This window comes from Marmota marmota, unplaced genomic scaffold (assembly GCF_001458135.2).
Source record: "Marmota marmota marmota unplaced genomic scaffold, marMar, whole genome shotgun sequence".
Classification (NCBI taxonomy): domain Eukaryota; kingdom Metazoa; phylum Chordata; class Mammalia; order Rodentia; family Sciuridae; genus Marmota; species Marmota marmota.
In genome coordinates, this window is record NW_026000205.1 from 8186579 (window position 1) to 8211049 (window position 24471).

The 24471-nt window shown below is 44.3% G+C and overlaps 1 long non-coding RNA gene and 1 pseudogene across 1 annotated transcript; one reads left to right on the forward strand and one right to left on the reverse strand.

Moving 5' to 3' along the window:
• Nucleotides 1-215: 215 nt before the first annotated feature.
• On the reverse strand, nt 216-2621 carry LOC125612649. Its single transcript, XR_007343138.1, has 3 exons — nt 2567-2621; nt 2351-2458; nt 216-1884 (listed from the first exon to the last, which is right to left on the reverse strand). It is a non-coding gene; the product is annotated as an uncharacterized LOC125612649 (long non-coding RNA).
• Nucleotides 2622-3590: 969 nt separating this feature from the next.
• The window catches only part of LOC107151644, a 27383-nt pseudogene continuing 6502 nt past the window's right edge, over nt 3591-24471 (forward strand).

Genomic DNA, 24471 nt, shown 5'->3' on the forward strand with positions numbered 1-24471 from the left:
AAATATAAAAAGGGCTGGGGGTGTGGCTCAGTAGTTAAGTGCTCCTGGGTTCAATCCCTGGTACCAATAAGTAAATGAATAAAGAAATAAGATAAAATAATATGTTGGGAGCAGTGGTACACACCTGTAAACCCAGTGATTTGCTGAGGCAGGAGGATTGCAAGTTAGAAGCCAGCCTCAGCAACCTAGCAAGGGGCAAAGCGACTTAGCTGAGACTCTGTCTAAAAGAAATTTTTTTTTCTTAAAAAAAATAAAAAAATAAAAGTCTGGGGATGTAGCCTCAGTCGTAAAGCATCTACGGGTTCGATCCCCATTACCAATTAATTAATTAATTAATAGTAATGAATAAAAATTGTAAAAAGACTCTCTCAGATAATAAAAAACCGAGACAATTGTTGCTTCCAGGTCCCTCTTACAGAAATTACAAAAGGAAATTCCTCAAGTGAAATCAAGTGACCCCAGAAGGTAATTTGAATACACCTGAGAAAACAAAGGGCACTGCTAAAGATAATTATGCATTTTTTTTTTTGTACCAGGAATTGAAACCAGGGGTGCTTAACCACTGAGCCACATCCCCAGTCTTTTTAAAATTTTTATTTAGAGAAAGGCCTTGCTAAGTTACCTATGGCCTCATTAAGTTGCTGAGGCTGGCTTTGAACTTCTGATCCTCCTGCCTCAGCCTCTCGAGTCACTGGGATTACAGGCATACACCACTGTGCTCGGCTCGAGTCATCTAAAATGTAGATCAATGAGGGATGGATAGATAGATGGGTTGATAGCAAGCTGCAGTGCAGCATTAACATAACATCATGTGATTATCTACCTGTGGTATTGCTGGGTCTCTAACTATACATGTAACCTGGCTGGATCTTCATAGTAACTGTTGGGTCTATATATAATTGCCAATAATAACACAAAGACATACCCTCCAGCAAAGCTGAATTGGGCTAAGGAAAGGACCCTAAATGGTAACTAGAAATGAACAATAGCAAGTGAAGAGAATCAGAAATGATAAGAAAGTTAATATAGCGAGAAAGTCATAAATGTACACATGCTCTCCTTTCCTCCCTGGGGCTCTTTAAAAGACATAAAATTGTGAATATTTGTTCAGTTTTATGACCTGATTCTAGAATCCAAAATAAACCTAATGTTCATGCCTCTGTCATTTACAATGAGTTTTCCTATAAAAATCCCTCCATCCTCCCATGACAGGTGACCGTAATCTTGTCATTCCAGTGTAACAGAAATGTCCCAAAACTTCTGATCTCAAGGTGTCTGGATATCAATACCTTCCCTCGGGGAACCTCAGATTCTCATGCAGATTTTCCTTTCCTGATTGCTAAGGAAACTGGCTTCACATTTCCATTTCCGTGACTAAGGAGTCTTTCCAGTGGCTTTACAAAAGACAGGAAATCTGATTAAGAGGGTTGGATATTTCTGATGTCCAGGAAAAGAACTAGCCAAGATTAAAAAGAAAAAATCCCCAAGAAAGTGAAACATTAAAATAGCAAAGTGTTTTAAGTCCTGAGGAATATAAAATTAAAAACAAAATACTTTCTAACCTCATCTCAGTTTGCCTCACATGAGAAAAAAAAAACATGATATGATATGCACAGAATATTATGTATTCCTCAAAATAATATAAATGAAAACACACAGCGCTTAACATCTGCCAGGCACTGTTCAAAGCACAGTAAACATATATTTTAATTCATTTTAGTTCTCACATCTCTCTGCAGTAGATAATAGGTATCATTATTTCCATTTCATGGGTGAAGAAACTGAGGTCCTCATTTCCTTAGGGGTGAATCAGTTGCTCGAGGTCAGCTCGTTAGAAGTTGCAGAGGCAAGAGCTGGGTCACCTATAATCCCAGCTACTGGAGGCTGAGAAAGGAGGATTGCAAATTCAAGGTCAGCCCGTGGGATCTAGAGAAATCCCATCTCAAAATAAAATGAAAAGGGACTGGGGCAATAGCTCAGTGGTAAAGTACCCCTAGATTTCTTTTCTGTTTTTGCAGGGGGCTAGGGGGCTGCGAACTGAGGATTGAACTCAGGGGCACTCAACCACTGAGCCACATCCCCAGCCCTATTTTGTATTTTATTTAGAGACTGGGTCTCGCTGAGTTGCTGAGGCTGGCTTTGAACTCAGATCCTCCTGTCTCAGCCTCCTGAGCTGCTTACAGGTGTACCCCTGGATCTCAATCAGAAAGAAGAATGAATGAAGAGGAAGGAAGGAAGAAGGGAGGGAAAGACAAGAAGAGGAAGGAAGGAGAAGAGAAAGAGACGGGGAGGGAAGGAAGAAGAGAGAGGAGGAGGGAAAGGAAGTTAGTTGCCAAGACAAGACTCTTACCCAGGCTCACGGGCCATGGCCCTCATCCTCAGCCACCTTGGTGACAGAGGAAAGAGAGGAGTCGCGCAGGGAGCAGGGGGAAGCCCTTCCTGACACTTCCCCTGAGGCCTGGAGCAGAGAGCACCAGAGCTTGTCATTCCCTTCCCCAAGCACTGCCGGCTCCAGATCTGCCTCCCCCTTTAACCCTGGGGCTGAAAACTGTCAAAGGGCACATACTGTAAAGGTCAGATGCGGCTGGGGCTGGGGCTCAGTGGCAGAGCACTTGCCTCGCAGGTGTAAGGCACTGGGTTCGATCTTCAGCACCACATAAAAATAAGACAAATAAAATAAAGGCATTCAGTTCATCTACAACTACAAAAAAAGAAAAAAAAAAAAATCAGATGGCCGGTGGAGGGCTCCACCCTAGGACTTCGCTGTCCACTGACAGCAAAGCGCCCGGGTTTCCCGTCCATCAGGCACGAGCTTAACTTAAAAGGAACACAGTTCCTGAAGCCGACAGTGGAGTCTGAAAAGGCAGGAGACCAGGTTGTTACGCACAATCCTCCCATGGTGTAGCCCCGTCTGAACACACAAAGGGAACAGCCCGGAAAACAGGGACACGTTGCATTTGGAGAGTGCAAGAAAACTCATTTTTTTTTTCAATAAATACTCTGTCTTAAAAAGGACAAAAATGTCTACAATAATCAGAGGCATTGAGGAATTGTTTCAGCTAATAACATTTCTAAGGCTCTTTGGGGGGATACTTTTTTTCCCAAAGTAAACTTTTAATTTTAGAATTGTTTAGACTTACGGAAAATTTAAGAAGATACATAACAATCAAAAGTCACACAATTCGAATTTAACTGAACGTATGGAAGAAGTGGCCCTTAGGATCATTGAGTGCCTTTCTTAGATCTTTAACTCCCTTTGCAATTTCTTCCTCGCTTACTAGTCTAGCCGAATTTCCTGCTTGTTCATATACCCATTATTGATATTAATACTTGCATGCAGAATTCCCTTATTTATTTATTTATTTACTTACTTACTTACTTACTTACTTATTTATTTTGGTATGCAATCTTTTTTTTTTTTGTTTTCGTTTTTAAATCTTGTTCCCGGCTGGTGGCCCAGGAATCCAGCCTCGCTCCTGATTGGACATCAAGGGTAAGGGGCGGGTCTTGGGCGCTGAGTGACTTGCGGGAAACATCAGGGAATTTGGACACGACAGCTTCTCGGAAAGTGGGCCTGGGCGACTGGGCGAATGCCGGTTGATTCGTCTTCTACCGACCCGTTTGGGGACCTGGGAAGCGGGGTCCCCGTGCTCACCGAGGAGGAGTGCTGCCCCTCGGCAGGAGAGGGCTCCGAGGACCGCAGTCGAGAACCCACTCATGTCGTATGCGAGTGGCGCCCCCTGGAGCCCAAAAGGGGATCGTGACCCTGGAGTTGGGCAACTGGGCAACAGCCTGGCAGTAGTGTCCCTATTTCAAAAAGTGCTTTTAAGAATCCTTCGGGTTTTTTTTCTTTCCAAAAACCAGGCGGGGGCAGGTCTTTGGTCAGGCACACCTGCCCCAGGGATGGAGCACCTTTGGAAGTGCTAGATTGCCTCCAGCCTCAGAAGGCTTGGGAACAAGTGCACTTGATGTTGCCCTCATTCTCCTCTTGGGCCTTTCTTTCCCTGTCTCCTCATCCCCCCATATTTCCACGTCAGAGTAAATGATCCAGTGTCCCGAGGAAAAATATAGAAACCGGCAATTTTCTCATGGACCCTGGGCCCAATTCCACATGTCAGCTAGGTTCCTCAGAGCCAGACTCAGGCTCTCATTAGTGAAAGGATTTCCCCAGCCCCAGGGGTGACACTGTTCCGGAGCAGTCTCCCAGGAGATGGCCTGGGCTCTGTGGAAACTGCCTTTATGACGGGAGTCCTGGCAACATCCAATGAGTGCTGAGAATTTCCCACGGAGCAGATGAGCATCAAAATTTAGGCTGACCTAGGACAAATGTTCTGGTCCACTGAATTCTACACTAGAGACATGAATAAATTAATAAACAGACTCCTTTCTCACTCAGAGACTGATAACACCCTTCCTGGAAATCCCAGGAATAGAATCTTTGTAGAAATGGACCTGCTTCACTACCTGTGGGCACTTTGATCAGAATTTGTCCCCGAAAGTTGACAAACTTTAGGCTTTCATATTAGGTTTGGAACTACTGAATTTTTCTCAGAACTATTTATTTGGCATTTAAAAATTCCCCTTGGGCTGGGGCTGTGACACAGTGGCAGAGCGCTTGCCTAGCATGTGGGAGGCACTGAGTTTAATCCTCAGCACCACATAAAAATAAATAGAATAAAGGTATTGTGTCCATCTACAACTAAAAGAATTTTTAATTATTCTTATTTTTCTGTAATAAAAATATCTGTATATATTTATCAACATAAATAACACACTGTAAACTGCACATGTTTAAAATATAATACTTTTTAGCTGAGAATTTCCTACAGAGCAAATGAGCATCAAAATTTAGGCTGCTTATTGAGATATAATTCACCTACCATAAAGTTCACCCTTAAAAGTGTACAAAAGTCTGTAACAAGTGCTGATTTTAAGTTTTTTTTAAAGGTTTTAATACTACAGGGTTAAGTAGGAATTTGAATCGACAGTTAAAGTAATGTCTCTGGGCTTTTCTTACTGGATTTTAGTGTCCTTAAGGGTTTTGTGTTGTGATCAAAGCAAAAATAAAATGCTGTATAAAAATAACAAATTCCAGCAATGATTAATACTCAGATCAGTACCTCTTAATAAAGAGCATCTTCAGCTAATTAGCCCTGCCAAACTATGTATAGAGGAAATTCTTCAAGTATTAGATTTGAAAATAAATGCTTCTGCTTAACAGAACTGATGTATTGAAACAATGTATCATGAAGAGGTAAATCGTATTAGGCATCACCATAACTATACAGAAAACATAGACTTGAGTATAATCAAAATGCTAAGAAGTTTCATATGGCCTTGTATGAAAAGAATTTTAATGTTAATAAATGTTTTCCACTTGAAAAAATAAAATGTCCGATTCCATAGCTTTTTATGTATTCCCAGAGTTGTGCAACCATCAGCAAAAATTCCAGAACATTGTCTGCTCTTCAAAAGAAACCTCATACCCAGCAGCCACTCCCCGCACCCCCTCCAGTCAGCTTCTAGAAACCACTAATCAGTCTCTGTGGATTTGCCTCTTCAGCATATTTCATATAAATGAAATCATACAACATACAGCTAAAGTGTAAGCTTTGGTGAATTCTTACATACGACACATGTGAAAGCATCCCTATAATTAACATAATGAAAACTTATACTTCTGTTGTAGACATTTGAGAACTTTACAGAACCTAAGGGCATTCACTCCAGAAGAAATGGAGACAGAATTCCATGACTCCTTGCATCTAGTTTGCTCCTTGTGTTTTCTAGGGATATTTCACTCAACCTTTGGTGGAATAAAGGTGGTCAGGGACCCTCTTGAATCCTGCATGTATCAGACAAAGGATTTGGGCAAACCAAAGATTCTACATCCAACAGAGTTTTACTTCAAGTGCAAAAGCCATGGGCCAATAGTTTTGCCCTTGAAGTAGCTTTTGGAATACTCTAGATGTTGTGTTTCTTGCGGTGGGAACTACCAAAGGATAAAGTTCGTAACTAGGAAGTGGACGGTGAAGGGGCCATGAGCAATGAACCTACTAATCTGAAGCCCAAAGAAGGGCAGAGTTTCAACAGCTGGATCCAATGGTGCATTTGTGATTTGGGTGGGAGTGGAGAGGAAAGAAAATGACAGTAGAACAAACTTGTCAATTACTTATATTAACTATTGGGAGCCATCGGTATCACTTATGGTTATTTGTGCTGAAATAGAACAAATAAAAGCTTATTGATGAGAACCAAGGTGTCTTCTCCAGAGCCCAGTTGTGCCTGGGCAGTGGGGCCGGTTGTGGGAAGGCCAAAGAAAGTGTGTGGAGACGGCGAAGGAGACTTGAATTTCTTGGGGAAGGAGATCAGAGACATGAGAGACTGCTCCAAAAAGAGATCCGCAGCCACAGGCTGAAAGCTAGCACCTCTGTCCCTAAAGGACTCTGCCAAGGTGTGCTTCCTCCCCCTCATAGCCACCAGCTGGACAAGTGACAGGTATCCTTTCCACAGTGCCCTCCGTTCTGTGCTAGTCCCCACTGAGAGAGGGCTTTTGTAGGTGAGGGTGCAGAAGCAGTGACGTCATAGCACTCGCTTGCCAAGTTTGCTGATCCAACCAGCATCCCAAGGACCAGTTGTCCCCGTGAACATGCAAGAAAGTTGCTTTCCACAGCGAGCACTGATGTGCCCTGGTTCCCATGAGCATGAGCGAGAGTCGGTGTCCTTCAGGATAAAGTGCATCTGGACACCCCAGCCCAGGCTCACTGTCACGGTTTGTTGAACCTGGCCAGGTTTTCAGGAACAGAAAGAGGACATTCAGGGATATGGGGTTTTACTGTCCCCCTTTTCTTTAGGGATGATACAAATATAAATATTGAGATCACACACAGAGTTGAATGTTGGGCCAGGAGGGAAGAGAAGAAGGGATCAGAGGCCAGGTTCATCATCACCACAAGGGACAGAGATGAGCAGGTACTGTCTGTAGTCATGAAAGGTCACAGGGATTATGAAAAAATATCCTGAAGGCTTCCAGGAGAACACAACATCAGAAAAGTCCAATGCAAATAAACGATTCGAAGGATTCAGACTACTTAGGTAAGGAGTGCACACAGGAGACTTCTAATGTTCTCACCACACATACTAAATGGACAGAATGAAAAAGAAGGAGGGAAGGAGAAAAGGATGATAATGAGGGGTGGATATGTTAATTGGTTTGCATACGATTATTTTCACAATATCTCTGTATATTAAAACATCACATTGTACACCTTGAAAATATACAATTTTGTTAAGTATCTGGCGAAAAAAAAAACTGCTTTTCTTTACAAAGAAAATTTATATGAAATAACAGAAATTAGATCCAGGGAAGGAAAGGGCAAGCCCTGGGGAGTGACCGATAAATTGTGGGTTTGTAAGAATGTGGCCCGATGGTTCCACCCTGAGGCCCAGTTGTAATGCCCCATTAAAGATTTACTCAATTAGAATATTTTCTAGATAGGATTAAAAAATAAATCTGCTCAACTGCGTGCTACATAGAGAAACAGCAAAGTTAAGTGTATTGTAAATGCTGAAAATAGAAAGATAGGAAATGATACACAGGTACAAGAAAATAAAAATAAATCATGGTATCTTTTTCATATCAGAAAGAGTGATGTTCAGGTTCAAAAGCATTAAGTGAGGGGAGAAAGTACTCTTCATAAAATCACAGGGTCTAATTCATAGAAAGGGCATAGTAGTTATGATTATGTGCCAAAATAATAACAGAAATATTCATGAAGCAGCAATTTGGGGAATGAATGAGAATTAGAAACAGGAGTAGTTCAGGCCTTGAATTCACCTGTGTCCATGAGTGACTAAGGAACCAACTAGTTAGCTTCCTGGGGCTCTTCCAGGGGCCCTCGGGTCTTTAATGGTCCAGCAGGTCACAGGATGGGGCTGAGGGACTCCATAGTGTTAAGATGCCCTTGGGTTCCTGAGGAGAGCAGCCTCAAGTACATTCCCCAGGAGGTCTCCTGTGTGAAGCTGCCAAGTGTGGACTCTGCTGATGGGAGACTCCGGTGGCTGCCAGCAGGGGCGCGAGTGACCAGGTTTCCTCTTGTGCAGGGCTAGGGTCACTGCAAAGTGCTGGAACAAAGGTTCTTGAATTCTACAGAGAGGTGGCTTAGAGTCCCCTCTCTGCTTCACATCAACTTAGCCTCTCCTGGTCAGAGAAACAAAGAGGTAGACCAGCTCCACTGGCCATCCAGAGAGAAGGAATGTTCTCCCCCATGGATCCAAAAGGTCCGGAGCTAGCTGGGTGCATGGTGCGCACCTGTGATCCCAGCACCTTGAGAGGCTGAGGCAGGAGGATGGCTTAGTGTTTTTATTTTTTCTCTATTTTATAACTGAGCACTTTTTATGTTTTACTTTGAGAGAGGGTCTCACTAAGTTGCCAAGGTTGGCCTCACACTGAGGATCCTCCTGCCTCAGCCTGGTAGCTGCTGAAATCAGACACCAGCCACCTTGCCCAGCCCCGGTCATTCTTTGTCACCACCCCGTGGCTCCCCTTACGTGGTACATCTTTTCTAACCACATTAATGGACTGCGGGGTCACCAGTTTCTAAAGTGGGCAGGAGTAGTGGAGGTGGTTAGGAAGGTCAATCGCCACTGGCCCTGGAGAGGGGAGCTGCCCAGGGCACCCGTGTGGGTGAGGCTGCCTTGTGTCCCTTTCAGCGTGTGAAAAAGAGAAAGTAAAAGAAAGGGAGACCGAAGCAGCCCTCACAGGATCGGATCTATGAGGCTTTCCTTATTAAGCAGCAGACTGTCACATTTCCCAGAAAGATAATGGCCATTGGTCAGAGTCAGGGTCTGAGTTTTACAGGGTTCAGGGGATTCTGCTTGAACCATAGCAGAACATGGTGGTGGTGGTGGTGGGGGGCGATCAGGGGCAACAGCTGTGAAAATAATACCGCCAGTCACGGGTGAGGATGAGCTCCGTTTCCCCAGAAAGTGAGGCGGAGGCAAGAGTAGAGAGCAAGTTTTATTTCAAGCATAGGAACCCACGGGGCTGGAGATGTGGCTCAAGTGCGGGGTGCTGGGTTCAATCCTCAGCCCCACATAAAATGAAGTTGTTGTGTATGCCCAAAACTAAAAAAAAAAAAAAAAAAAAAANTGCCCCTTTCACACCTCTTAGATTTCCTTTGTTCTCCTGCCCTCTTCTCCCCTTAGCTCTCCCGCTAGTGCATTAAGTGACCAGAGGCCAGTGGCTGGGCCAAATAGTGGGGGGCAGACGGTGGAGTGATCTGGCAGTGAAGTAAAGCCAGGAGGTGTTAATGAACAAGGTAAGGACTCCCCTGCAGGGAGGAACAGGTTGGAGCAGGAGCAGGGGGGAGGGTTTGGGAAAAAGCAGGGCTTGATCTTCTTGCCCATCGCCCCACCTACCTGATGGGACCCAATCATTGATTATCTATCTCAACTGTCTTTTTGTCCCCTAGCTTCAAAAGCTCAGCGCCCATTGTTTTCCTTCTGTCCCTGGGACCGTGATTCTCCTTTTCCCTCTGGGGGTTGTTTTTCGGGATCTTTCCATTTGGATCACAGACCTGTGCAGGGAGCTGTGAATGTTGGTCCACCCTGAATATCAAGAGATTAGCTACCTACATCTCTTCAGTCCATCAAGCTAATGGCAAGAGATATCTGTCCAGGCTTCTGGGATCCTCCTCCCCAGATATGTGGTACATTTTGATGAATTGGTCCATGTCCAGGGTCGTGTTGGCCCAAGGACTATCGGAAACCCTCAGACATATATCCTTTAAGTCAGGAGGCAGACAGTCCCTCCCTGAATCCAACACAGGCTGCCCAAGCCCAGAAGACCTGGGTATATCGTCATCCTGGTGATGGGTAGTGGCAGAATTCCATGGGACACGGTTCTCTGCGGTGACAGGTGAGGGGGACACCACCTCATTCTCTTCGGTATTCTGGGTAGAGGGTCCTGGCAACACCCCTGGCTCCATTTCTTGCTGCTGCTTTTTCCACTTTACTCGTTGGTTTTTAAACCACGTCTGAGAGCAGAGAGGAAAGGGTGAAAAAAGATCTGAGTCGGCCATAAAGAAGAATGAAATCGTGGCACATGCTGGTCAATGGATGGCAGGCACTGGAGTCGATCGTGCTAAGTGAAATAAGCCAATCCCCCCAAACAAATGGCCGAATGTTCTCTGATGTGTGGGTGGTGACTCACAACAGGCCCAGGACAGAGGTAGTGGAGGTTGGCTGGACTGGACAGGGTGGAGTGGGGGAAAGGAGGAGGGATTGGAGTGGGACAGGCAGTGGAATGAGTTGGCCATGGCTTTCCTGGGTTCATATGTGAATACGCGACCAGTGCAACCCCACAAGAATGGGAAGTTAGACTCCATGTAGGTGGGACATGTCCAAATACATTCTACTGTCCTGGATAACTAAAAAGAATGAGTTTTTAAAAAGAAAGAAAATGTAGTTGAGCGCAAAGGGGCGCCCTCGTGTTCCTCAGTGAGATTTTTGCCCACGTTGCCTCTGTTGCTGGTTATCTGAAAAGGGAAGTTCTTTCTACCTGTCCTCTGTCCTGCGGCCCGGAGGGTGCCGAGGGGTTACACTAGCAATGGGTAGAAGAGGGCCCAGTGTCTCGTTTCACAGCTAGAGTACTCAGGGTCACTCCAGGTGAACTGGGCTGCACGAAATCATCACACAGAGACAGAGATACCTTTTCCTTTGGGTCCTGGGATGGCTCTTCTGAACTTAGAGGTGGGTAGAAAGAGAGATGAACCCTTTTATAGGGGAGAAGCCATTCAAATGAGGCAAGGGGTCGGGTTTCAGGGGTTGAGTCTCGCTTAGTGATGTCCACTGTCAGCAGTTGACTGCCATCTAGGAAGGCCACACCCAAAGTCAGAGCAGGAGAAGGGGACACACAAAGGGCGTTTCCATGGAACATTCTATCCCAAACAGGGCAAAGGGGTAGGATTACAAAAGAATAGGTGAGTGTCGCTCAACCCCAGGGGTATGGCTACTCAGAAGGCTGGCCTTGCTATCCGAGTGGGAAAAGACCAAGTCACTACCACACCAGACTACAGGGACCTTAGCTCTCCTAGCGCCATCAGGGCTGGAGGGCGTGGTAACTCAGTGTGGCTCCCCTCAGCCCAGCACTCACCCCTAGGGGAGGAGGCCTTAAGTAAAGGGGGGTCCAGTTAGTGATGGCTCCGGTTTTATTTCTCAGAGGAAGCGTTTTGAAGTCCAAGAGTGTGGGGTGGGGTGGAGCTCAGGATGCCCTCATGGGGGAGTCCTGCCCTCAACACTCTGGAGGGACTCAGTGGCAAGGCAGTTAGTTGCACGGCATGGTTATGAACGACCGACTCAGCAGAGCTAGAAATCTGTAAGCTGTCACTTGGGTACAGATTTGAGTGCCAGAAGCTTAGTTCCCGGTGTCATGGCATTGAGAGGTGTACACCCCTCTATGAGGGGGGCCTGATGGGAGGTAATCAGGTCACAGGGCAGGGCCCTCGGAAGAGATGAAGGCCCTTTCTCAGGAAGGGGGTCAGGACTTCCAGCACTGGATTTTAGTGGCACCCTCTTCTCCACACACAAAAAAGAAAATCTTAACTGGGTTTCTCCAGACATCCCCACCATGGCTGATTTTAGGACTGTCAGCAAAAGAGTCTCTGCAAAAGAGTTCAGTGTAGACAAACTTCCTATTTTCGTGTCGCCCTGTTTTACTTGGCCACTGGCCGGGAAGACACCAGATACAGAAAGGGCCTTCATCTCTTCTGAGGGCCATGCCTGGTGACCTAAGACACTCCAGGTGCTGGACACCCTGTTACTAGTTTTTCACAAACATGTATCCAGTAGAGTAGTTTGTAGAAATGTGCAGACAAGGCCTCTGGCCTTGGGCTGGGCTTCACAGAAATGTCTACATTCCTTAGAGGAGAGAAGTTACCACCTGGGCTCCATGGTAACCGCTGGCAGGGGAGGAAGGAGAGGGGAGGAGAAGCTCCCCCCTTCTCAGGTGTTGTCCTTGAAGGGTTAACTTGCCCAGAACAGTGAGAGAAAAAGCTGCTTTTATGTGAACTTCTGCAGACTGGGAACTTCTGAGCCCCTCCCCTTACATGCTGGGTGTAAAACTCTGAAACTCCCTGAACTCAGGGTTCAGGGGATTGATTGATGACAGCAAAAGCTGTGCCCCCTGAACCTGGCTGCAGCCAAATAAAACTGTGTCCTGCTGTCTTCGGTGCCCTGCCTCGTCTGTCCCTACAACAAGATGACCCTCAGGAACCGGCTGTTGAAAAGTAGGGTCACCTGTTTACCTTCTCACTTGTCTCATCTACACTTTGACCACAAGGGATGAGTGCCATCTGCCACACAGTGAGGTAGCACAAGGCCCTCACAAGACATGGCCACCCACGCCTGGGCTTGACAGTATCCAAAACCATGAACCAAGATGAACCTCTTTTCTTTCTAAATCACCTGAAATCAGGTATTTTGTTTTAGCAACACACAATGGGCTAAGACAACACGGGGACAAACCTATTTAAATGGTAGTATCTGAGATCCAGCCCGAGAGGGGCCTATGTAGCATTGTGGGCCTGGAATCAGAAAGGCCTGGGTCCCAATCAGGCTGTTGTGCTACTAATCCTTGGATGGAAATTCTTTTTTTTTTTTTAATGTTTATTTTTTAGTTGTAGTCGGTGCAATACCTTTATTTCACTTATTTATTTTTTTATGTGGTGCGAGGATCGAACCCAGGGTCTTGCATGTGTGAGGCAAGCGCTCTACCGCTAAACCACAACCCCAGCCCCTGGAAGGCAATTCTTCTGGGTGAGCTGTGGTGTTCTTGAGACTAAACTATAACATGTTTCACCTCTGTGCTTGCACAAGTCAGTGGTCAATACTCCTATAGCTCAAGAATTAAAACCAAGAATCAATACCTGGGATGGTATTAGCACCAAAACAGACTGGTAGACCAATGGTACAGAAGAGAGGACACAGAGACTAACCCACAAAATTACAAATAGAGGAGTTTCTATCATGGTGGTTGAAGGTGTGAAGGGAGCCCTGGGTCAGGTGTGCTACCTAGAGACAGACACACTCAGGGACAAACCTTGACTACAGCCTCATCAAGATTGAGGGTGGAAGCCAGTTCTGCTACGGTTTCGAAGCTGGGTATCTGGGTCTTCTGGAAAACACTTTTCAGTACTTCCAGTTGCTCTGCTGTGAAGGTCGTGCGGTGCCGGCGAACGTGCTGGAAGTTCCCTGCCAGAGAACATCAAAAGGCTTCCATTGAAAACCATCCTCATGTGATCTTGCCTGAAGCTGCCCTGAGGATCCGGAGCTTGGTCTCAAACCTTAACTCACAGAACCACCCCCTCCTTACCATCTTGCTGGAACTCTTCTGCACCCCCAGGAAACCAGTACCAACGTCTTCTGAGCAGGGTGTATTTTCAAGCCACAAGTGGCTTTTTAAAAAAATCATTTTCCTAAGTTGCATGGCCTGGTGACACATCCTTGTAGTCCCAGCTACTAGGGGAGGCTGAGGCTAGAGGATTGCTTGAGTCCAGGGGTTGGAGGCCAGCCTGGGAAACAGTGAGACCATCTCAAAATCAAAGGCATTTCTGTATATCAATGACAAATCCTCTGAGAGGGAAATTAGGAAAACTACCCCATTTACAATAGCCTCAAAAAAAAAAAAAATACTTGGGAATCAATTTAATGAAAGAGGTGAAGGATCTACACAATGAAAACTACAGAACCCTAAAGAAAGAAATCAAAGAAGACCTTGGAAGATGGAAAGATTGACCTTGCTCTTGGATAGGCAGAATTAATATTATCTATTAATATTATTCTACCAAAAGCAGTATACAGATTTAGTGCAATTCTGATCAAAATCCCAATGGCATTCCTCATAGAAATAGAAAAAGCAATCATGAAATTCATCTGGAAAAATAAGACACGCAGAATAGCTAAAACCGTCCTTAGCAGGAAGAGTGAAGCAGGTGGCATCACTATACCAGACCTTAAACTATACTACAGAGCAGTAGTAATAAAACAGCATGGTATTGGCACCAAAATAGACTGGTAGACCAATGGTACAGAATAGAGGACACAGAGACTAACCACAAAATTACAATTATCTTATATTAGACAAAGGCGCCAAAAACATGCATTGGAGAAAAGATAGCCTCTTCAACAAATGGTGCTGGGAAAACTGGAAATCCATATACAATAAAATGAAATTAAACCCCTATCTCTCACTGTGCACAAAACTGAACTCAAAATGGATCAAGGACTTAGGAATACAACCAGAGACCCTGCATCCAATAGAAGAAAAAGTAGGCCCTAATCTCCATCATGTGGGATTAGGCCCCGACTTCCTTAATAAGACTCCTACAGTGCAAGAATTAAAACCAAGAATCAATACATGGGACGGAATCAAACTAAAAAGTTTCTTCTCAGCAAAAGAAACAATCTGTGAGGTGAGTAGAGAGCCTGCATCTTGGGAGCAATCTTTACCCCTCAAACATCAGATAGAGCACTAATCTCTAGGGTATATAAAGAACTCAAAAAACTAAACACCAAAAAAATAAATAACCCAATCAATAAATGGGCCAAGGACATGAACAGACACTTCTCAGAAGAGGATATTCAACCAATCAACAAATATATGGAAAAAAAAGTTTCATCATCTCTAGTAATTAGAGAAATGCAAATCAAAACTACTCTAAGATACCATCTCACTCCAGTCAGCATGGCAGCTATTATAAAGACAAACAACAATAAGTGTTGGTGAGGATGTGGGAAAAAAGGCACACTCATACATTGCTGGTGGGACTGCAAATTGGTGCAGCCATTATAGGAATGGANTTGCAGCCAATTTGGAAAGCAGTATGGAGATTCCTTGTAAAGCTGGGAATAGAACCACCATTTGACCCAGCTATCCCTCTCCTCGGTGTATACACAAAGGATTTAAAAACAGCATACTACAGGGACACAGCCACATCAATGTTTTTTATTATTATTATTATTTTTATTTTTTGGCGGACACAACATCTTTATTTGTTTGTGGTGCTAAGGATTGAACCCGGGCCGCACGCATGCCAGGCGAGTGCACTACCGCTTGAGCCACATCCCCAGCCGCACATCAATGTTTATAGCAGCACAATTCACAATAGCTAGACTGAGGAGCCAACCTAGATGCCCTTCAATGGATGAATGGATAAAAAAAATGTGGCATATATACGCAATAGAATATTACTCAGCACTAAAAAATAACAAGATCATGGCATTTGCAGGGAAATGGATGGCATTAGAGCAGATTATGCTAAGTGAAGTTGGCCAATCCCTAAAAAACAAAGGCCGAATGTCTTCTCTGATATAAAGAGAGTGACTCAAAATGGGGTAGGGAGGAAGAGCATGAGAAGAAGATTATCCCTAAATAGGAAAGAGGTGGGAGGTAAAGGGAGGGAGAATGGGAATTGCACGGAAGATGGAAGGAGATCCTCATCGTTATACAGAATACATGTATGATGATGTGAGGAAAAAAGAAAAAGAAGTGGGTCACATTAGATTGGGTAGAGAGAAGTGATGGGAGGGGAGGGGAGGGGAAGGGGGGAATGAAGAACAGCAGAATAACATAGACTTTATTATTGTTGTGGGTAGATATGTGACTGCATGACCAATGTGACTCTGCAACCTGTACACTCAGAAAAATGAGAAATTATACCCCATCTGATTCAAATGCATGATATGTCAAGATCATTGTACTGTCATGTGTAACTAATTAAAACAAAACAAAACCAACATTCTACTGAGGCTGGGGTTGTAGCTCAGTGGTAGAGCTCTTGCCTAGCACATGTGAAGCAGTGGGTTGGATCCTCAGCACCACATAAAACTGAAATACTGGTATTGTGTCCATCTACAACTAAAAAGATTTTTTAAAAAAGCATTCTATTGGGGGCTGGGGATATAGCTCAGTTGGTAGAGTGCTTGCCTCCCATGCACAAGGCCCTGGGTTCAATCCCCAGCACCACAAAAACAAAAACAAAACAAAAACATTCTACTAATGCTCTGGGGAAGGGGAAACAACTTTTAAAATGATAGCCTTTAAAATAGAGTGAATGAAAAATCAAATAAGAGGCTCAAATGCTTTGGTTAAGAAAGAAATGGAACTGTTCAGAGACGCCTGCCTGACATCCCAGTGGCTCTAGAGGCTGAGGCAGGAGGATTGCAGGTTTGAAGCTAGCCTCCGCAACTAATCAAGGCCCTAGGCAAGTCTCAAAATTAGACACACTAGAGATGTGTCTCAGTGGTGAAGCGCCCCTAGGGGCAACCATGGGTACTGCTACTACCTCCCACAGAAAACATAAGGAAAGGCTTTGGTGTTAGTCCGGGGCACAAAGATTAGCAGTCAAAAGGTCCTGAACTCAGTCCCTATCACAGAAAAATATATAAATAATTTTAAAAAGGAAATTAGATCACGTACCATTTTATACCCATTTTATAGAGATTTCAATGCATGACAGAGGGCTGAGGAGTAGCTCAGAGGTAGAGCTACTGGTGGTTCTGGGTTCATCCCCAGCACCACAAAAGAAAGAAGAACTCTATGCATGACGGGATAAGATATTACACTGCTATTTAACACTCCAGGGGCGCTTGGCCCTTTTTTATTTTTCGTTTTGAGAAAGGATCTCACTAAATTGTCTAGGGCCTTGCTAAATTGCTGAAGCTGGCCTCCAACTTGCAATCTGCCTGCCTCAGCCTCCCGAGTTGCTGGGATTATTACGCTTGGTACCATATACACATATATACGTGGTACCTACTATATAGATAAATAGATAGGTACATAGTACCAGGGATTGAACTCAACCACTGAGCTCCATCCCCAGCCCTTTTCTGTATTGTCTTTAGAGACAGGGTCTCACCAAGTTGCTTAAGCATCTCGCTTGGGCCGAGTCTGGCTTTGGATTCGTTCATAATCCTCCTAACTCTGTCCCTGCACCGGCTGGTATTACGCATGCGCCACCGTGCCCAGGTACAATGCGCTGACTCTCACAACTGTCTACCTGGTTTTGCCAAAACCAAGCGCCATCATGAAGCCCCACACCTCTCATCTTGGTTTATCCATAACCAACGGCAACTTCACCCCCGCTTACCTGCCATCGCAGCCTCTGGAAGGGTGATCGATGTCTCCTCTGCGCACCTTAGACCTCCTAAATTGGTGTGTCTGCTCTACTTGAGAATCTACTTATAAATTTGCATCCAATCAGACCCCTACCCTAACCCTCCCTAATCCCAAACCCTCCAATGATCATTCTAGGATTTTGCTCTTGGCATGGGGCCTGGGCAGAGTGATTGACGACTGATTCCTGACCTCAAGGATTGGAGGAAAACTCATCAAAGCTGTGCAAACAGAAAAGAGAGGAAAATGCCCCCAAATTTCACTAGGGACAAAATGAAAACAAAGGAGTAAATAAATAAGGTGGGGCTGGGGTGGCGGTTCAGTGGTGGAGCGCTCGCCTAGCATGTGTGAGGCCCTGGGTTCGATTCTCAGCACCGCATATAAGTAAAAGAATAGAATAAAGGTCCATCGATGTCATATATATATATATATATATAAACAAGGTGCCGAGGAAAAGAGTACGTTGGCAAGAACGTTGGGACTTGGAAGGTGTCGGAGGGGCTCCGTGCCTGCGCAGCTCTGGGCGAGATCTGGAGCCCCACCGCACAGCAGCTGGGATGCGGGGTCAGGTCCCCAGCCCTGAGCCTTCCCCGGGAGGCAGCGACAGAGGAAGACCTTTCAAGGCCTAATCATAGAGGACCTTCAAGTCTCAGTTAAGAGTTTGCACTGGGGGCAGTTGGAGCCCAGGAAGCGTTTCAATAAGCAGGGGAGCTGAGCCTGCGCATCGCATTTGCGTCTGAAATCGCGCTTCTCCCTGGCCACAGAGCCTCCGAAAGCGGACCTCCACTGGGCTCTGCCAGATTCTGACTTACACCACAGAGAGGAATTTCAGGACCCGTGGGAAGAGGTACAAGCAGAGGCTTATTAAGGAAAGCAAGGAGTTTTATTCAGGAAAACAAACTGTAGAGCAGGTGCAAACTCAAGGGGAAAGGATGTGCAGGTGCTAGAGACCAAGAACTGCTTTTGGAGTCTCAGCCTTTTTTTTTAATTTATTTTTTTATTTGTATTTTTTATGATACTGGGGGTGGAACCCAATTTTCCACGGAGCTACATATGCCCCGGTTATTTTTAGTTTTTCTTTGAATTAGGGTCTTGCTAAATAGCTGAGGCTGGCCTTCTTTGTGATCCTCTTGCCTCAACCTGTTGAGTTCCTAAGATGACAGGTCTGGGCCACCACACCAATCTTCAGGCTTGCTTTATTTATTTATTTGTTGTAGATGGACAAAATGCCTTTTTTATTTATTTTTTTTAGATTTTTTTTTTTTTTAGTTGTAGTTGGACACATACCTTTATTTTATTTATTTATTTTATGTGGTGCTGAGGATCAAACCCAGTGCCTCACATATACTAGGCAAGTGCTCTGCCACTGAGCTACAACCCCAGCCCTGCAGGCTTCTTTTAAAAGAAACTTTGTAGTGGGTCGCCATGACTCATGCCTCCAAGGCCAGCAATTTTGGAGGCTGAGGAAGGAGGAAGTCATGTTTAAATCCAGCCTTGGCAACTTCATGAGGCCCTAGGCAAACTAGCAAGACCCTACCTGAAACAATTAAAGGGCTGGTGTGTAGCTCAGTGATAAAGTGCCCCTGGGTGTTCAATCCTCAGTACCAAAAGAAATCAAATAGAATTTAAATCAATAAAAATAAACCCTTATACAATAATAGCAGAGTTGGAAGAGAAAGTTAAGGAAATGTTCTAAAAGGTATAAGAAAATAAACAGTAAAATAAAGAGTTAAAAGACAGGAAAATCAAATCAAAGATGGTGGCTGGGCTGGGGTATAGCTCAGTGGCAGGACACCTGCCTAGAATGGGTAAGGCCCTGAGTTTGATCCCAGCACCACAAGAAAGGTAGAAATACTAGCTTTACCACTGAGCCACATCCCCAGGCCTCTTTTACATTTTATTTATTTATTTTTAAAAAGAGAGAGAGAGAATTTTTTAATATTTATTTTTTAGTCTTCGGCGGACACAACATCTTTGTTTGTATGTGGTGCTGAGGATCGAACCCGGGCCGCACGCATGCCAGGCGAGCGCGCTACCGCTTGAGCCACATCCCCAGCCCTTTATATTTTATTTAAAGACAGGGTCTCACTCAGTTGCTTGGGACCTCACTAAATTGGCTGAGGTTGTCCTTGAACTTGCTGTCCTCCTGCCTCACCCTCCCAATCTCTTGAGATTACAGGTGTGGGCCACCACACTTTGCAAACTCCTTTCTTCTTGTTATCTGTTGAGTTGGTCACTGTGGCCTTTTATAGTCTAGGATTCCCAGGTGCTGTTCCCAGATTCTGTTTTCTGTTTTGCTTTGCTTTTTAGCAAATGATGGGAAGATGGTTTTAAGCTAAGGGTTCTCAAATTTTTGTGTGCATAAGAATCTGACCTGTGAAAACACAGCATATTGGGCCCCAAACTCAGAGCTTATGCATCAGCCTATCTGGGCTGAGACCTGCAAAAATGCACAAGTTTACAAGTTTCCAGGTGCAGCAGCTGCTGATGCTGCTGCCTGAGACTACACTTTCAGAATCCCTGTTCGTATCATCCGGGGCCAACCTCTTCATAGGCAGATGAACTGGAGGCCTTAGGTCAATGTAGTACTTCTCACAGGTAATACCAATATCAAGTTTTCATGATTATTTTTACTTTTTTGTTCTTAATTTTAAAGGATTTTTTTTTTCCTTTAGGACATCATGGATTCTGGAACATTGTAGGAACATCCAATTCTTATTAATTTATTTATTTTGGTATCTGGAATTGAACTCAGGGGCACTTAACCACTGAGTCATATCCCCAGCCCTTGTCTGTATTTTATTGAGAGTAAGGAGAATGTTCTAAGTTAAAGCGCCTAAAGAGGCTTAGCCATACACCAAGAGACAGGAAAGTTGATTGAAAGACAGATTTACAAACAGCTACAAGGGTCATTTTGAAATAATTGGGGAAATTTAAATAGACGATCAGAAGCTGCTTTTCCTAAAAACACTGACTCTTTGAGCCTGCAGATGGCCAAGAGGTAACTTAAAGCAGGACACCACTCGCCATCTCTGCCTTTGTCTGTCTCTTTATTACCTGTCATTGTGGGTCAGGTCTGCTCAGCACTGCCCGTGGACATTTAATCATTTAAGGAATGTTCATCTAGGGCTGGGGATGTGGCTCAAGCGGTAGCGCGCTCGCCTGGCATGCGTATGGCCTGAGTTCGATCCTCAGCACCACATACAAACAAAGATGTTGTATCCATCGAAAACTAAAAAATAAATACTAAAATTCTCTCTCTCTCTTTAAAAAAAAAAAAAGGAAAGTTCATCTAAAATCTGGTCACACAAGATTTATTAGCCTTAAATTTAATTAACCTGTCCCATCTGCCTTTAAGACTGAATACACCAAGATAAGATTAACTAAGATATTTTTAAGATTTATAGGTTTTGTTTTGTTTGTTCTGTTTTGTTTTTTTGTTACTGGGTATTGAACTCAGGGGCACTCATCCACTGAGCCACATCCCAGCCCTATTTTGTGTTGAAGAGGATCAGGCAAACGACGACAATGATGGGATGTCCTCATCAGGCTCTCCAGCTCGAGTGCATCCCTGTTCCGGCTGGCTGAATCCCTGTTCATCAGTTCTGTTAATTATAGTAAATTTGGGGGCTTTTGACCCCCCTTGCAATCCTTATCAGCTACCACAAGATCTCTCCAGGACATCATTTACCCCGGGGTCAGAAACACCTAGTCTGGTGGTCTCCACCTTGATCTTCCTGCCTCTCTCTCTTATCAGGCAAGGACAGCCTGCCAGGGGCTTCACTCTGTTTATCAGGGTGGGGGAAAGTGACTTGTCTGAGACCACACTGGAGGGCTCTGTGGGTGTGCCTGGTGAGACTGCAGGTTTCAAACTGAGTTTTTTAATTGCAGTTGCTTAGGCTCAGGCCTAAGGCCATCCTCACACGCTGTCTCAAAATATTGAAAGAAAGAAAGAAAGAAAGAAAGAAAGAAAGAAAGAAAGAAAGAAAGAAAGAAAGAAAGAAAGAAAGAAAGAAAGAAAGAAAGAAAGAAAGAAAGAAAGAAAGAAAGAAAGAAAGAAAGAAAGAAAGAAAGAAAGAAAGAAAGAAAGAAAGAAAGAAAGAAAGAAAGAAAGAAAGAAAGAAAGAAAGAAAGAAAGAAAGAAAGAAAGAAAGAAAGAAAGAAAGAAAGAAAGAAAGAAAGAAAGAAAGAAAGAAAGAAAGAAAGAAAGAAAGAAAGAAAGAAAGAAAGAAAGAAAGAAAGAAAGAAAGAAAGAAAGAAAGAAAGAAAGAAAGAAAGAAAGAAAGAAAGAAAGAAAGAAAGAAAGAAAGAAAGAAAGAAAGAAAGAAAGAAAGAAAGAAAGAAAGAAAGAAAGAAAGAAAGAAAGAAAGAAAGAAAGAAAGAAAGAAAGAAAGAAAGAAAGAAAGAAAGAAAGAAAGAAAGAAAGAAAGAAAGAAAGAAAGAAAGAAAGAAAGAAAGAAAGAAAGAAAGAAAGAAAGAAAGAAAGAAAGAAAGAAAGAAAGAAAGAAAGAAAGAAAGAAAGAAAGAAAGAAAGAAAGAAAGAAAGAAAGAAAGAAAGAAAGAAAGTACAAAACAATGCCTGCTGTCAGATGGCAGAAGGTATTAAGCTAAGCCCCAGAGGGGTAGATGTAGCTAGAGCACTGTAGGCATCAAAGCCTAACTCCAATCAACTCAGCTGAGTCCCTATCTATCTAGGACAAAATAATAGGGCTCCAATCTCACTGCCTGAGAAGTTAGTCTACTCTGGGGGAAGGAAATTGGGTTTAGAGCATTAAATATGAATGCATTTTTAAAAAATACACAAAGAGTGGATCTTGAGGCTTAAACCTATAATCCCAGTGACTCGGGAGGCTGAGGCATGAGGGTCACAAATTCAAGGCCAACCTCAGCAATTTAGCAAGGCCCTAAGCAACTTGGCCACACCCTGACTGAAAATAAAATATGAAATTTTTTAAAGGGCTGGGGACTGGCGTTGCGGCTCAGTGGTAGAGCAGTTGATTAGCATGTGTGAGGCGCTGGATTTCTTCCTCAGCACCACATAAAAATAAATAAATAAAATAAAGGTATGGTACCCATCTATAACTTAAAAAAAAATTAAAGGGCTAGGGATGTGACTCAGTGGCAAAGTTCCCCTGGGTTAAATCCCTGGTACAAAAAAAAAATTAAATATAAATTAAAAATCCACAATAACTTCGTTCAATAAACAGCAAGCAGGCATGCCAAAAGATTTATTTGCACAAGCAGCTTGTACAGATTAGATTTCTAAAATCTAATTGCAATAAATGAGTGACCTCTAATCTCTGAAATCAGCATTCTGTGATGTTTACTTAGTTAAGGAGAGAACACTCACTTTTCTGTAAGAGTTAGTATTTGCTGGGTGCGATACATGCCTGTAATCCCAGTGGCTCGGGAGGCTGAGACAGGAGGATCACCAGTTCAAAGCCAGCCTCAACAATAGCAAGGTGCTAAGCAACTCAGTGAGACCCTGTCTCTAAATAAAATACAAAATAGGGCTAGGGATGTGGCTCAGTGGTCGAGTGCCCTTGAGTTCAGTCCCTAGTACCAACATCCCTCCCCCCCCCCAAAAAAAAGAGTTAATATTTCCTGGGTGTTTATTTACTGAGTGACTGGATGTGGTGGCATGTGCCTGTAATTCCTGCACAGAGACAGGAGGAGCCAGAGACAGGAGGACCCCAAATTCAAGGTCAGCATCAGAGTAGGGACTTGAAGGGACTTCCTCATCACACTGCCTGCTGAGATGGATAGACTAGAATCTGCTGGTCTAGGGATCCACCTGCTTTCTAAAGTTTCAATTTGGTATGTGGCATTTGGCATTGTCACAGGAGAAGGGGTGTCTCCAATGAAGCGTCTGAGGAGTTCCCCGAGAGAAGGGGGACCTTGACTCAGGACCAGAGGCATCCTTGGCATACAGGACAGAAGAGAATTGCAAATCAGGACAGTCAGAGGCATATATATTTTGGAAGTTTATTTGGGAAAGTAGACACAAATTCAAGAATGCACAGGGGGCCATCTCAAAGGGGAGATGTCTTTGGGCATCAAGCAAGGAGTCCACCTTCAAGGCAGAGTGTGAGCCATCTTGAGAATGAAATAAGGTCCAGCTTTTCTTTTGAAGGAACCTTGGTGAGGAGTGAATATGGGAAGGTGTGTCGGAATGACATCAGCACTGTCATCCCAAGGTAAGTTCTGTGCTCTGGTCAGTCTCTGGAACCATAGGGGGACGTGGTCTTCATTATCTGATCAATTAGATAGTGCCGGATAATTCCCTAATTTACAGCTTCCTGGAGATATGGTATCTCTCTGCTTAATCTCTTTTATCGAGGGTCTAATTAGCAGTGCATAGGCTGAGAGTGGTGGCACGTGCCTGTAATTTGGGCCGCTAGGGAGTCTGAGACCCGGACCCTAAATTCAAGATCAGCCTCAGAGTAAAGGTGGAGTTAGGCAGTTGAGTTTTTTGTCTTGCAAATTTGAAGGATGAAGTCCACCGGACACAAGGGTGAGAGCAACTTTGTAAGAAAAAATAACCCTCACGGTTTCAGCTCTAGGATGAAAATGCAAATAAAGCCAGGATGGAAGCAGACCTCCTAGAGATGGACAGGCTCTCCTTTATTTGGCAGCAAGTCAATTACTCAGGAACCAGAGGGCTCATTTTCTGGGTACAGAAATGGCCCGTGGGTTTGAGAAGGAGTCTGGGTTTTATAGTCTACAATGAGGGTGACTGACACTGGAGACTGTGGACGGGGTATTTGGACAGTCAGGGACCCACTTGTGCAGGTTACAACTTTAACTCAGGAAGGCAGGCGTAAGAAGTCGGAAACTCATTGCTCCTGGGAGAGATAGAAGCTCAGATTTTGAGGGATGAGAACTCAAATCCCGCCCTTTGCTCTTCTCCATTCTCTGGGATTCAGAGTTTCCCAGAGTTTCACTCTTTGCTGTGACTCAGGACTAAACGGCTGTGGGGGAAGGTCAAGGTTCGGACTTAGCATTTCAGTACCTGCCTCCTCCCTGAGGACCCACGGGGGTTGGGAAGGGATGAAAGCTGGCCCTTTCCCTCAGGGCCCACTGTTTCTGGGAAAGGACTTACTTCTGGAAGAGGCTATTTCCCTCCCTTCTCCCCAGCCACACCCTCTTTTCCCCAGGGGCTGCCTTGTAGGAATACTATTTCCATACCCCTCAAAAGTGACAGGATTTATTAGAATAATAGAAAGCCAAGCTCCCGACAGGGAGGGGCTCCAGAGAGGGATGGCAGCAGTGTCCTTGGGCCCAGCACAGGGGGCCAT